Source organism: Petromyzon marinus, chromosome 10, assembly GCF_048934315.1.
Source record: "Petromyzon marinus isolate PM22_M1 ecotype Great Lakes invasive population chromosome 10, UKy_Petmar_22M1.pri1.0, whole genome shotgun sequence".
Taxonomy (NCBI): Eukaryota; Metazoa; Chordata; class Hyperoartia; order Petromyzontiformes; family Petromyzontidae; genus Petromyzon; species Petromyzon marinus.
Window position 1 is genome coordinate 10,249,071 of NC_133676.1, and position 15,792 is coordinate 10,264,862.

The window sequence follows — 15,792 nt, forward strand, 5'->3', positions numbered from 1 at the left end:
TTCGAGGGACCCCGCGCTAAATGCTTTCAAGCTATCAATTCCGATTCAGTGATCCTGCACTTGCTCTATTACTATAGTACTATACTGCCCTTCAACTTTTATGAACGACTGGGTGTTTAAGGTTAGCGATTCGTCGTATTATCTGGCTGTATAGCAAAGACATTTTTTTTTACTTTACTATGCAAGTACAAAATTTGTGTTTTAATATTTACGTGTTTAAAAAAATAGGGGGCCCTTTATAACATATGCTACAGGCACCGCACTCGCTTAATCGGGCACTGGATCTCAGGCGCCGAGGATGGAGGTTTGTGTGGTTGGAATGCTCCACCAGTGCAGTAAGCTCAGCACAGGGCAAATGGGAAGATGTATGCAGCCAATCAGAAGGCAGAGGAGAGAGGAGGAGCTTGGGGGTAAGGACTGGAACAAGAGGACACGAACGGGGTCAGTTAAGGGAAACAACGTTGGTATAACATTCACAATGGACTAACATTATCGCGTGGTCGTATTGGTTCAATGTATTTATGAATGTATCGATTTGCACGTGCAATGGTGGTATTTTATTATATGACTGTACTCATTGAATATTAAGAGTCTCAGTCAGGAGGAGGATCCTGTCATTTGAATGTTTGACCAATTCCATGAATGGAGTCTTTGCCTCCTGGGATTTAAAACCTGGGAGGCAGGAGTATGCGTGTATATATAGAGACAGTGTGTTTGACGCATTACAATGACTGAAAAACATATCTCTATTAACAAAAAAAAGTTGTATGGTATAGACTGGAGCAGTGGTGATGGCGTGGTTAGCGCTCTGCTCTGTAAACGCGGTTACCATCAGTGCCACGTGATTTCTGAACCCGTCCTGATTCCTCCTCCCCACCCACCACCGTCATCCCCTGCCCCCCTCACCAACCAACACTGACCAATGAGGTGAAATATGGTCAATAAAACATCCAAGAGCGACACTGCGTGTGAGCAGGCTTTCATCCAGCTGCTGATTGGCAATGGGCTGTATATCGTGGCGCTTAGGGGACGAGATGTTAACGACCTCGCCTGGTATACAGGAAGTTGTGGGTTCGATCGCGACCCTGACGCCGGTATATGTGGAGTTTGCGTGTCACTCTCCCCGTGGTCACGTGTAGTTTAGGTGACGAGATGTTAACGACCTCGCCTGGTATACAGGAAGCTGTGGGTTCGATCGCGACCCTGACGCCGGTATATTTGGAGTTTGCGTGTCACTCTCCCCGTGGTCACGTGTAGTTTAGGTGACGAGATGTTAACGACCTCGCCTGGTATACAGGAAGCTGTGGGTTCGATCGCGACCCTGACGCCGGTATATTTGGAGTTTGCGTGTCACTCTCCCCGTGGTCACGTGAAGTTTTCTCCGGGTCCTCCAGTGTTTTTTTTCCACACATTAAGAAACGCGCGTCTAAGAATATCCGGCTGCTATACATTTCCACGTGATAAGCCACTTCGTTGAGCTATCATTTGTGACCTAGTCGTTTCTGAAAAATTATAATAATAGTTTTAATAGTCTAAAGTCAGCACGAGATTTGTAATTCTCTTCTTGTGCATGATGGCAGCAGCAATGTGTTCAGGGGCTACAGATGCCGATGTCGTCCAGAAGGATTTTTGGGAGGGGGAGATTTCGTGTGGTTTTGCTGCTCCTAAAACTCCGTTGAAGGCGCGCAGACCACAGTGGTTGCCTCTGTGGTCCATAGTTTGGGTTGCATGACCACAATCGCATTGCTGTGGTTTGTATTAAACGTTTGTCTATGGACTATACCACTATTTGTGTCTAATGAGTCTCTACGAGTCCCGATGGGGTCTACTATGTGGTCCATAGTTTCGGTTGCATGGCCACAGTCGCACCACTGTGGCTTGTTTAATTAATTTATCCATCAATGATTGCAAACTCATTTCTTAGTTTGTTGTCCTTCCCCAGGCACCTGCGAACATCACGGCTGGCCACGCGCGGCGCGAGAGAACTTTCACACATTGGGTACAACGGAAGAGGTGTGTGCTCATCGGTCTGCTGCCGTCGTTGATGGTTTTTTTTATATTTTGACGCGAGTCGCTGTTTTACACCATCAGCGTCTTGGAGGAGGAATTTCAAAGGCGAGGGGGGGGCGAAGATACAGCACGGTACGGTGGGCGAGGCCGTTGCCGCGCCTGTATTTACAGTGGGAGCACGTTTCAATAGCTGCTGCAAATCAAACCACATTAGGGGCGTGAACTCAAGGCGCTCGCTGGGGTGACAAATGACAGCCTTATCACAGAGGCGTGCGCGCGTGTGTGTGTGTGGGGAGTGTAGCGGTTTCGTGCGCGCACAGCGCTACGGACCCGGTGACCCGAGTTCATTCCCGCTCACGGCCAACCCACGAAAGTGACGATGTTGCTGAACCGTACACCTGGTGAGGTGTGTAAAGATCGACACTGGGGAGACAAAGGCGGCACGTGTACCGTGCCGGCCTTCATAGGTGCTGGCAAACGGCACTTGCCCCAAAAGTCTGCTAAGGATATTATGGGGATCTTTATCGTACAAATGCTACCAGATTACACCATCCATACCATGGGAGCGTGCTCGATTTACATGCAACGCTCATGAGCGGGCTACGTTCAAGAAGATAAAGACCCATTGCATTATATGCGAATAATAGTATATAAAAAAATATGGAATGATATGCAGGCGCTTATGAGCTCGTTTGTAAATACTGTGGTAATACCAGGACAGAAGCGGTCTAAAGGTCTGCTGTATGCAGACTACTGATGGGAAACTTGTGTTTTAAGAGCTTGCTTTAAAAATGAAATACCACAAAGTCCCGCTGCATAACTTACTACTTACTGCACGTCCGTTACACTGCGGTATTTGATGTAAGCGTTTGAGTTTATCCATAATACAGCTTAGATCGCGTAAATATTGTGTCGCTAAACCCGCCACCACCCGACACAGCCAATTAGTAATAGGGTTTGTCACGTAAACAGAACGTGGCCAATTCGTCACTAGTACAGCACACCGGTGTGTTGGAGAGCAAACCTAAAACATTTATAATCCGAGTACGACGTTTCGCCCGCAATTACAACTGGCATCATCAGGCGGCAGCCAGATTGGTGGAGAAATCCTCCCGTTTGTGTTTAGCTTGTTGTCCTTCCTCCGCACCTCCGATGAGCGCCGCTGCCTACGTACGGTGCGAAAGAAGTTGAACGTACGGTACACACGTACACACGTACACACGGTACACACGTACACACGGTACACACGTACACACGGTACACACGTACACACGTACACACGGTACACACGTACACACGGTACACACGGTACACACACGTCGCGTTCCGTACATTGTGTGAGCCCTCTGACCGAGGTACACATTTTCAGTATTTTCAGTAACTTCGTTGATCCACTGCTGGATTAAGCCCCCCACACGCCCCCCTCCCCCCCCCCCCACACAGACCCTGTTGGTCAATGCTTGACCATACTTCATCACGCTGGTCAATGCCGATTTGTGAACGGTTGGGTGTTGCCCCAAGGAAATCGATTCAGTGACCTGCATCTCACTCGCCACTTATGTAAGCGGTGTCTGGGCATCGGCTGCCCGTATATATAACACACAGCGCAGCAACACAGCAAAGACCCCCCGTGTAGCCTTCACAGACTGTCGGTGCACCAATGAATTCCTCCGGCACGGCACACGAGAGGCGGTGGGGTGGGCCAGAACCGCGCCCGATATAACACAACACACCACAACGCGATTACAGAAAGGTGTTTCCCAAATGCACACATAACAAACCAAATGGAAAGATCCCCGTATAGACAAAATGGGATGTTGGGGCCAGCGCTAATCAGCGATTATTTATGAAAGCCGGAATGGAGCGCGAAAGGCGGTGGTGTAGTCAGACGAAAGCCCGACCACTTTTGTCTCCCCAGTTGACATTTAAGACTGATCCAAAATACAGGGTTTTTTTGGGTTAGATCGCGCAAATATATAAATGTGTCGTTAAAACCCGCCACCACCCGACACAGCCAACTAGTAAGGGTTGCCACGTAAACAGAACGTGGCCAATTCGTCACTAGTACAGCACACCCGTGTGTTGGAGAGCCAAGCCACAACATTTACAATCTGAGTACGACGTTTCGCCAGTAATTACAACTAGCTTCATCAGGTGGATGATATTGGTCGCGAAAGCCGCCGTGTTAAATCTAAGACTGAGTCGACCTATGTGACGCTCAGGACCGGTTCAGATATAACTCGCTACCGAACACATGGCACATAAATACCCACATGTATACACAATACAAAGATCCCCCGTATAGCCTTAACAGACTGTAGGGGTAAGTGCTGTTAGCAAGCACTTATGGAGGCCAGAACGGTACACGAGGGGGTGGGTGGCCAGCACCACGCCCGACCGCCTTTGTCTCCCCAGTGGCGATGTTTACACATCGCACCAGGTACTCATTTGAGGCTGATTCGACCTAGGAGAGGCCCAGGACCGGTTCAGATAATCGTCACTGGTGTTGGCCGTGAGCGGGAATCGAACCCGGGTAGGCCGGGTGCATAGCGCAGCGCGATAAACCGCTACACTACCGCTCCCCACATACACAATACAAACACACACACACAACGCGCCGTCTCAATTATACACAAACGCAAAGACACCCCGTGTAGCCTTAACAGACTGTTAGGGCAAGTGCTGCAAGCGAGCACCTATGAAGGCGGACACGGAACACGCACGTCCGACACACACAACCACGGACACGAATACACCCAGACAGACGCTCGCACACAATTGCGCGCACACACAATTAAACGGAATACAGCCCAAGGATGTATTTTTGTCTCATATAATGACGGCCTGGAGCAGCATCACTCGCAACCACGGTACAAACACAACACACAGGATAATCACACACCTCCCATCACATGATACATACACACACCGCACACATGATACGTACACACACCACACACATGATACATACACACACCACACACATGATAGTACACTCACACAGCACACACATGATACGCACACACACACCACACACATGGTACACACACACACACCACACACATGATACGTACACACACACACCACACACATGATACATACACACACCACACACATGATAGCACTCACACACCACACACATGATACGTGCACTCACACCACCCACATGATACATACACACACCACACACATGATACGTACACACACACACCACACACATGATACGTACACACACCACGCACATGATACATACACACACCACACACATGATACGTACACACACACCACACATATGATACTACACACACACCACACACATGATACGTACACACACACACCACACACATGATACGTACACACACACCACGCATATGATACTACACACACCACACACATGATACATACACACACCACACACATGATACATACACACACCACACACATGATACTACACACACCACACACATGATACTACACACACACCACACACATGATACGTACACACACCACACGCATGATACATACACACACCACACACATGATACATACACACACACCACACACATGATACTACACACACCACACACATGATACATACACACACCACACACATGATACATACACACACCACACACATGATACTACACACACCACACACATGATACTACACACACACACCACACACATGATACATACACACCACACACACATGATACTACACACACACACCACACACATGATACTACACACACACCACACACATGATACTACACACACACACCACACACATGATACGTACACACACACCACACACATGATACATACACACACCACACACATGATACATACACACACCACACACATGATACATACACACCACACACATGATAGTACACTCACACACCACACACATGATACGTACACACACGACACACATGATACACACACACATGATACGACACACACACCACACACATGATACTACATACACACCACACACATGATAGTACACTCACACACCACACACATGATACGTACACACACGACACACATGACACACACACACACATGATACGTACACACACACCACACACATGATACTACACACACACCACACACATGATACTACACACACACCACACATGATACGTACACTGACACCACACACATGATACGTACACACACCACACATATGATAGTACACAAACTACACACATGATACTTACAATACACACACACGTTGGATACTTACACACGCGATACATGGATGCATACATACACACACGATACTGACACCACACACATACGATACTGACATCACACAGACGATACTGACACACACACATACGATACTGACACACACAGACGATACTGACACCACCCACATACGATACTGACACCACACAGACGATACGTACACACTGACGATACGTACACACACAGACGATACGTACACACACAGACGATACGTACACACACAGACGATACGTACACACACAGACGATACGTACACACAGACGATACGTACACACACAGACGATACGTACACACAGACGATACGTACACACACAGACGACACGTACACACACAGACGATACGTACACACACAGACGATACGTACACACACAGACGATACGTACACACAGACGATACGTACACACACAGACGATACGTACACACACAGACGATACGTACACACACAGACGACACGTACACACACAGACGATACGTACACACACAGACGATACGTACACACAGACGATACGTACACACACAGACGATACGTACACACACAGACGATATGTACACACACAGACGATATGTACACACAGACGATACGTACACACACAGACGATACGTACACACACAGACGACACGTACACACACAGACGATACGTACACACACAGACGATACGTACACACACAGACGACACGTACACACACAGACGACACGTACACACACAGACGATACGTACACACACAGACGACACGTACACACACAGACGACACGTACACACACAGAGCATCACAGATCCACGAAGCAGTGGAGGCCGCAGCCAGCGACTCTGTCCACATCACAGGGGCTGCTGTTGTTGTTGCTGTTCCTACTGCTGCTGTTGTTGTTCCTACTGCTGTTGTTGTTGTTCGTACTGCTGCTGTTGTTGCTGTTCCTACTGCTGTTGTTGCTGTTCCTACTGCTGCTGTTGTTGTTCCTACTGCTGTTGTTGCTACTGTTATTGTTGTTGCTGTTGTTGCCGCTGTTGTTATTGCTGTTCTTGCTGCTGTTGTTGCTGTTCCAACTGCTGCTGTTGTTGTTCCTACTGCTGTTGTTGCTACTGTTATTGTTGTTGCTCTTCCTGCTGCTGTTGTTGTTGCTGTTCCTGCTGCTGCTGTTGTTGCTGATGTTGTTGTTGCTGTTATTGTTGTTGCTCTTCCTGCTGCTGTTGTTGTTGCTGTTCCTGCTGTAGTTGTTCCTACTGATGTTGTTGTTGCTGCTGTTGTTGTCCCTACTGCTGTTGTTGCTACTGTTATTGTTGTTGCTGTTCCTGCTGCTGATGTTGCTGTTGTTGTTGTTGCTATTCCTGCTGCTGCTGTGGCTGCTGTTGTTGCTGTTCCTGATGTTGCTGCTGCTGTCGTTGCTGCTGTTGTTGTTGTTGTTGCTGCTGCTGTTGTATCGGTGCCGGCGGGCTGTCTGTGACCCTGTCGCGACTCGGGAATAATTTACGCGATTGTGGAAGGTGGGTGGTGGTGGGTGATGGTGGGTGGTGCTGGGTTGTGCTGGGTGGTGGTGGTGGGTGGTGCTGCTGGGTGGTGGTGGTGGGTGGTGGTGGGTGGTGCTGGGTGGTGGGTGGTGCTGGGTGGTGGTGGTGGGTGGTGCTGGGTGGTGGTGGGTGGTGGTGGTGGTGGGTGGTGGTGGTGGTGTTGTGCTGCTGGGTGGTGGTGGGTGGTGGTGGGTGGTGCTGGGTGGTGGGTGGTGGGTGGTGCTGGGTGGTGGTGGTGGGTGGTGCTGGGTGGTGGTGGGTGGTGGTGGTGGTGGGTGGTGGTGGTGGTGGGTGCTGCTGGGTGGTGGTGGGTGGTGCTGGGTGGTGGGTGGTGGTGGGTGGTGGTGGTGGGTGGTGCTGGGTGGTGGGTGGTGGTGGGTGGTGCTGGGTGGTGGTGGTGGTGGTGGGTGCTGCTGGGTGGTGGTGGGGTGGTTGGGGGTCGTGCAGAGTTCAGCGCGCCGGCACAGTCGCATTGATACCCACTCCACGTTTACGAACGCCGGGGACACATTAATCAACGGCGCCAAAATTAAATTCACGTGTCCCGCAAAGTTTGGGCGCCTCCTGTCGTTTCCAGCCACCAACCCCCACCACCACCCCCCTCTCTCTTTCTCGCTCTCTAGAAATGTGTCTGGTGTGTTGCTGTGTCCGCGTGCGCTGCGTCTATCCGTGTTGTCCCGTGTGATGTTCCGCGCCTGCGATAAGCGCGCGGTCGGCTACGTACGGTGCAAAGAAAAAAAATGTTCAGCATACGTGCGGTGTGTGCGTCTCGTGTGCGCGTTGCGTTGTATATGTGTGCACGTTGTTGGGTTGCATGTGTTTTGTGTGTTGTGTGTGCATGTTGTTGTGTTGCATGTGCTTTGTGTGTGGTGTGTGCATGTTGTTGTGTTGCATGTGCTTTGTGTGCGGTCTGGCCTACACGGGGGAGGTGCGTCTTTGTTGTACGGATGAAATGCGACTTACAAATATACGTCATGATTATTATGATTATTAATTCTATTTCATACTGGAGAACGCCAAAACATGCCTGAAACATACATACGCGTATTGTATAAACACGCGCGAATATATATTCATGTGTACACTAAAAATAACTAAAGTCAACGTGTCGAACATTGAATGACAAATCAATGCCGAATTACAATAACGAGTAATTGTAGTGGAAGCTTTCGGCCGATTCGTTTAACGCGACTGCTTTTGAGGCCTTCATCCAGCAGTTGAACGATCATGGCTGCATATGATGACGATGACGTCACAATGGACAACGTGACAAAGATCCCCCGTATAGCCTTGAACACACTTGGGGGGGGGGGGGGGGGCAAGTGCTGTTAGCCATCACCTATGAAGGCCACACAAAAAAAAACACGCAGACATTTATTTAAACCACGCAAGGCTCAATGGGCCTTACGTCAAGGAAACGATAGCTCAACGAAAGCTGCTGCCTTCCCGCTATGTTGTCTGAGCTGTAGGTCTGCACGGAGCGGCCGGTATTTGTACAGAAAACGAAACTTGAAAAAAATATATACAATATACGCACAGTATACCTAGGCTGCAGACGTTGCGACGTTATCAAACGTTCGTTATGGCATCAATGAATGAATAAATACACTCATTAAGAACGCAGTCAAATGATGGGTAAATAATGTATTCATTATGGACATACACGTGGGTACTACATACATGCACACGCGCGCACTAATCGCAAAAGATACACTCTTTGCACGGTGTGTGGACAGCTTTACCCGAGGCCTGCTTTAGTCACCGAGGCTTTAGTCACCGAGGCTTTAGTCACCGAGGCCTACTTTAGTCACCGAGGCCTGCTTTAGTCACCAAGGCTTTAGTCACCGAGGCCTGCTTTAGTCACCGAGGCCTACTTTAGTCACCAAGGCTTTAGTCACCGAGGCCTGCTTTAGTCACCGAGGCCTACTTTAGTCACCAAGGCTTTAGTCACCGAGGCTTTAGTCACCGAGGCCTGCTTTAGTCACCGAGGCCTACTTTAGTCACCAAGGCTTTAGTCACCGAGGCTTTAGTCACCGAGGCCTACTTTAGTCACCGAGGCCTGCTTTAGTCACCAAGGCTTTAGTCACCAAGGCTTCAGTCACCAAGGCTTTAGTCACCGAGGCCTGCTTTAGTCACCAGGCTTTAGTCACCGAGGCCTGCTTTAGTCACCAAGGCTTTAGTCACCGAGGCCTACTTTAATCACCAAGGCTTTAGTCACCGAGGCCTACTTTAGTCACCAAGGCTTTAGTCACTGAGGCCTGCTTTAGTCACCGACTCGGCGACTAGTCACCGAGGCCTGCTTTAGTCACCAAGGCTTCAGTCACCAAGGCTTTAGTCACCGAGGCCTACTTTAGTCACCAGGCTTTAGTCACCGAGGCCTGATTTAGTCACCAAGGCTTTAGTCACTGAGGCCTGCTTTAGTCACCGACTCGGCGACTAGTCACCGAGGCCTGCTTTAGTCACCAAGGCTTCAATCACCGAGGCCTGCTTTAGTCACCAAGGCCTTTGTCACCGCGGCCTGCTTTAGTCACCAAGGCTTTAGTCACCGACTCGTCCTTCCGCGCGGGCCAACAGCCAAGCGATTGGTTGCACGCCGCGAGCTCAACGCGAATTGTGTGCGTTCCACTCGTAAGTGCATTAAGTTTTCATCATAACTATTGTTACTTACTTTACAAGTGCTCGCTTGACAATAACCTATTGCTCCTAAGTTAAAATAAAAAAAATGCTCAACTCATCAGTTTTCGTCACAAATACATTCCCCAGTTCCAGTTGGAATTTGTTTTATATCGCAAGGCTTCCCAATTGCAGCCATGCGCGATCTCCAAAGACAAAGATCCACCCCCCTTAGTTATAGCCTCAGCAAACTCCTGGGGCAAGTGCTGTTAGCGAGCACCGATGAAGGCCGGCTCGGCACACGAAGGGTGCCGTAGGGGGTGGCCAGCAACCACGCCCGGCCAACCACGTCTGGCGAGTGGCGATGTTCACGACACACCGTTCCGGGCACAATGCTCATTTGAGGCTGAGACGACCTAGGTGATGCCCAGGACCGCGATATCCACCACACTCTACACCAGCAGTTGTACCCCCCCCCCCCCTTTCTCCTTTTGCTATGACGAGGGGCCCATTTCCCGAAACGTCGGCCTGCTACTGTATACGGTACTGTATAGTGTACAACGTATTGAATGTGATCAGTTTCTCTGTTTTTTTTGGAGTTCAGCCTGAGCGGAACTTTTTTTTTGTAACGTGCTCGCTGCATTTTCTTTGGAAGTTAGCAAACATTACCAGGCCGAGCGAAACGGAAGAAGACCCACCTTTGGCAATATTGACTTATGGCGGTGTGTGACCGGTATAGATATATATACACACACACATATGCTTAACACGCGTCTCTCGGACTTATTTGCTGCCCGATGCTGGGTCCCGTATATCCTTCGAGACCGCGGTACTTTAACGGACGTGCGAATGGGAGCCGTGGTGGAGGGAGCGGTGGCGCAGTGGTTGAGGCACTACAACGTGACAAGTCACCGCTCAGATGCGTACAGCGTGACAGCGGTGACGTGATACATCTGTCTAAAGCGGTTCATGTGCCACTCTCACCACCCACACTCCACCCTTCGTCATCAACACCATACCGACCGGCAGGGTGAAGTATGGTCAAACGATCACAATGACCGTCGACACGGCGTTGGGAAGGCCCAACTTTGCCCGCCAATGGATCAACAAAAAGGCTGAATGTTACGATAATTATTTAAATTAATGTTACGATAATTATTTAAATGGATATGGCTGTACGTGTTAGTCGGGTGCCTGTCAGTATTCGTACAATCGAGTAGCAGAACTGCTAACGTCACTGGCAGTAGCTATTCCCACGAAAATAAATCCACTTTAGTGACATCGATTTCATGAATAATCAATTTTGAGCTCAACTAAATTGAATCGATTTATCGCACAAAATGTTGCAAATTGAGTTTAACGCTGAAATGTTTTTATATTAGGAAAGTTTCACGAACCCAAGTAAGAATTGGACAGGCATAGTTTATGCAAATAATGTTGTACCATATTCACAGATCGAAATCAATTCCGTAACGGAATCACACACAAAATATAGCACAGTATAGTATTACCAAACAAAGTTTACCATTTATATATTATCAGCGAGTGTGGAACTCAACGACCCTACATAATGCTGACACCGCGTTACGAGGGCCTTCATCCAGCAGTGGATTTACAGAGGCTGCAAAAACTCTGGCCGCGAAAATAATGGTAAATTGCACTGTAAATATACACGTGCACGCATAGAGGGCTGCGTCGCTTTATTCAACAGAGGGTAATAACATAAACACTTTTTTTACGACGCAGATAAACGCGATTAATGATTTTGTATATTATATATGTTTAAATAAAAACCCCGCTTTCATTAAGGAAAATACAAACTCGACATAGCCACGCGTGGTCCGCACGGGAGCTGTAGCGCTGAATATTTCACGCAGTAATTACCTCTCACCTGGATTTTAACTAAGCCAAATAAATACTCCCATTACAAAAATTACAGTCCGCATATTTGTTCCTAAATTATACGAGAATGGTTTACTTAACGAGACACGCGTGCATTATTTCAGTAACACAAATAGGAATGGCTTACTTAATATTGTACTATGCACGTGCGTGTGTGTTTATGCAGGGATGTGTGTTTGGATGTATGGGTGTACGCCTGTGTGCGCGTAAGTACGTACTTACGGATGTATCGGTATGTGTTAGGATGTAGGTGTGTCTGTATGTATGTATGGGGATCGGTAGTGTAGCCGTTCACTCGCTGCGCTACGAACCCGGCGATCTGAGTTCGATTCCCGCTCACTTGTGGCCGCCTCGTCTGAACTGTTTCCCATTATGATTGTCAGTTTTGTATTTGTTTTGTCTCCATGGCTCCATCAGCTCAGTTGTTAAATTGAAAGTCAGATTGTCATAAACGGTCAATAATCGATTATCACGCACACACACTCGATCAATCAATATTCATCGGTGCAATGCCACAGACCTATAGATACAATACACAGGCTTTTATTCCACACTGGCTAGCGGAAGGAGGTGATGGGGTGACCGGTGGCCACATGCAGAGCGAGAGGGACACTGGCCGTGGTGTACCGGGTGTGTAATTATTTTTAGGGTCGCAGACTTAGTTGAAATTAAGCTTTCGACGAACATACGCAGGCCAATTGCCTACGCCATGCACACTGGTGGGGGCTGATGGATCGGCAGTCAAGAATAATGCCAGAGCAGCAGCAGCAGCGGCCAGGGAGGGAATGGAATGCATCCGATAAGGGGACGACCAATCCACCGCGGAGATGGAGCGATGAAATCGAGGCTCGCGTGCAGCTCAGCTTGCCAGATGGATTGTTCACGTCCCAGGATCTCGCGAGGGATTTGTCTAGGCGGCTTGGAGGGAGCTCACCATGCAGCAGTGGATTGACCAAGGCTCATTGTGATCAGGGCGATGACACATAACGCAGCAGCGGCGGCAGCAGCGCCTTGGCACCGCGTTCCAAACCGTGGGGGTTGACAGACCAGACCGGTCTGTATTGGGAGCGAGCCGTATCTACTCGACATCTGGGTGACCCCTCGGTTCGGCTCCATTATTCTCCCCCTCGAGCGGGCCCAACTCGCGACTGAGCCCCCGTTGTCTCCCCCTGTGACCGTAGGAAGTGACAAAAAAAAGCGCCAACAACTTGTCCACCCGAGGGTCAAAAGATTGGAAGGTCAGAGGAGGATTCGACGCCTTCCACCGCGTTCAATCGGAGAATGTTGTGTGTGTGTGTTGGAGGGGGGGGGGGGGTGAGAGAAGAACGAGGTGGAGAGGAGGAGGGGGGGTGTCCTCTGCTTGAACCGGCGGTGGCATTGTCATGGTCGAGACCAGAGAATTAAAACAAAGGCCGCCTTCAGCCCCGCCAGCGAGGCCACAGAGATCGCGAACTTAACAACAACAGCAGCAGCAGCAGTGACGCGACTCGACCGGCTTGGTTTGAGCTGCGCGTGCGGGTCTCCGGCGCGCAGTTACACACTTGCCCCAACAGTCTGTTCAGGCTTTTCGGGGGATCTTTGTTTTGTGTGTGTGTGTGTATATATATAATACATACCCACATACCGAGAGTGTTTGTGTGTCTGTCTGTAGCACTTCCCCCAAAAGCACGTTACGGCTATTCGGGGGATCTTTGTGCGTTGTATGCTGCACGATACATACTCCCGTACGACGTGTGTTTGTGTCTCTGTGTGTGACTGCCGTATGCTGCCCCAACATTTTGTTGAGGCTATACGGGTGCTGGCTTTATTTTGTGTCTGTGTACGCTGCAAGATACGTACTCACAGACAGCGTGTACATGTCTGTGTGCTCTGAATAATACATACGTGCATGCTAGTTCTGATCGCACCAACCCCCTTCGTTGCGCCGTGCCCGCCTTGATAGGTGCTCGCTAACAGCACTTGCCCCAGCAGCCTGATAAAGGCTACACGGGGGATATTTGTCTTTGTACGTCTGTGTGTGGCTATAGAGCGATAGCGCTGTGCGCGACTCAGTGGGTGAGTAGTTTCACCGCGCTACGAACGGAGCCCTCCGAGTTCGATTCCCTCGAGTAAAATCCGTAAACCGATCCAGGGCCAACACTTAGGTCGGCTCAGCCTTAAAAAACAAAACGCCTCCACATCTGGAGCGCTGTCTAAACATCAGCACCGGGCAGGGCACAAAAGGCCTTAACAGTCACTTGATAGGCCCTATACAAACCCCCACCCTCTCGTGCGCTAACAACGCTTGCCCCAACAGTCTAAACAGTCCATGACGCTAACGTTGGACGTCGCGCGCGTGTGTGTGTATGTGTGTATCCGCTGTGCGTGTGTGTATCTGTGCATGTGTATCTCTGTGCGTGTGTGTGTTGATTACTTACAGGCGCCGTGCTTGAGGGTTCGTTGAGAGTCATGGCGATGAAGGCGAGGCTCGTAGCTCGCACCGCGACGTCTCACGTCTCAGCGCCCCCCCCTCGCCTCGCCTGGACACGCGGACTCCTGGCGCGGTCGGTCGTGAGCTGAACGAGAAGGCGCGAGTAGCGTGCGTCGTCTGTGTCTGTGTGTGTGTCTGTGTGTGTTAGCGTGGATGTGTGTCTGTGTGTGTGTCTGTGTGTGTTAGCGTGGATGTGTGTCTGTGTGTGTGTCTGTGTGTGTGTTAGCGTGGATGTGTGTCTGTGTGTGTTAGCGTGGATGTGTGTCTGTGTGTGTGTCTGTGTGTGTTAGCGTGGATGTGTGTCTGTGTGTGTTAGCGTGGATGTGTGTCTGTGTGTGTGTCTGTGTGTGTTAGCGTGGATGTGTGTCTGTGTGTGTGTCTGTGTGTGTGTTAGCGTGGATGTGTGTCTGTGTGTGTGTCTGTGTGTGTTAGCGTGGATGTGTGTCTGTGTGTGTGTCTGTGTGTGTGTTAGCGTGGATGTGTGTCTGTGTGTGTGTCTGTGTGTGTTAGCGTGGATGTGTGTCTGTGTGTGTGTCTGTGTGTGTGTTAGCGTGGATGTGTGTCTGTGTGTGTGTCTGTGTGTGTGTTAGCGTGGATGTGTGTCTGTGTGTGTGTCTGTGTGTGTGTTAGCGTGGATGTGTGTCTGTGTGTGTGTCTGTGTGTGTGTTAGCGTGGATGTGTGTCTGTGTGTGTGTCTGTGTGTGTGTTAGCGTGGATGTGTGTCTGTGTGTGTGTCTGTGTGTGTGTTAGCGTGGATGTGTGTCTGTGTGTGTGTCTGTGTGTGTGTTAGCGTGGATGTGTGTCTGTGTGTGTGTCTGTGTGTGTGTTAGCGTGGATGTGTGTCTGTGTGTGTGTCTGTGTGTGTGTTAGCGTGGATGTGTGTCTGTGTGTGTGTCTGTGTGTGTGTTAGCGTGGATGTGTGTCTGTGTGTGTGTCTGTGTGTGTGTTAGCGTGGATGTGTGTCTGTGTGTGTGTCTGTGTGTGTGTTAGCGTGGATGTGTGTGTGTGTGTGTGTCTGTGTGTGTGTTAGCGTGG

General features: G+C 49.6%; 1 long non-coding RNA gene across 3 annotated transcripts in view; it reads right to left on the reverse strand.

The window, feature by feature from the left end:
- Window positions 1-14,746, reverse strand: part of LOC116940934 (uncharacterized) — a 51,021-nt gene extending 36,275 nt beyond the window's left edge. Inside the window, exon 1 of one of the 3 annotated variants that reach the window (XR_012941412.1) lies at window positions 14,705-14,746. This is a non-coding gene — a long non-coding RNA (uncharacterized LOC116940934). The remainder of the gene's footprint in view (window positions 1-14,704) is intronic. The other 2 variants (XR_012941414.1, XR_012941413.1) reach the window with 2 other exon arrangements.
- Between the last annotated feature and the right edge of the window lie 1,046 nt (window positions 14,747-15,792).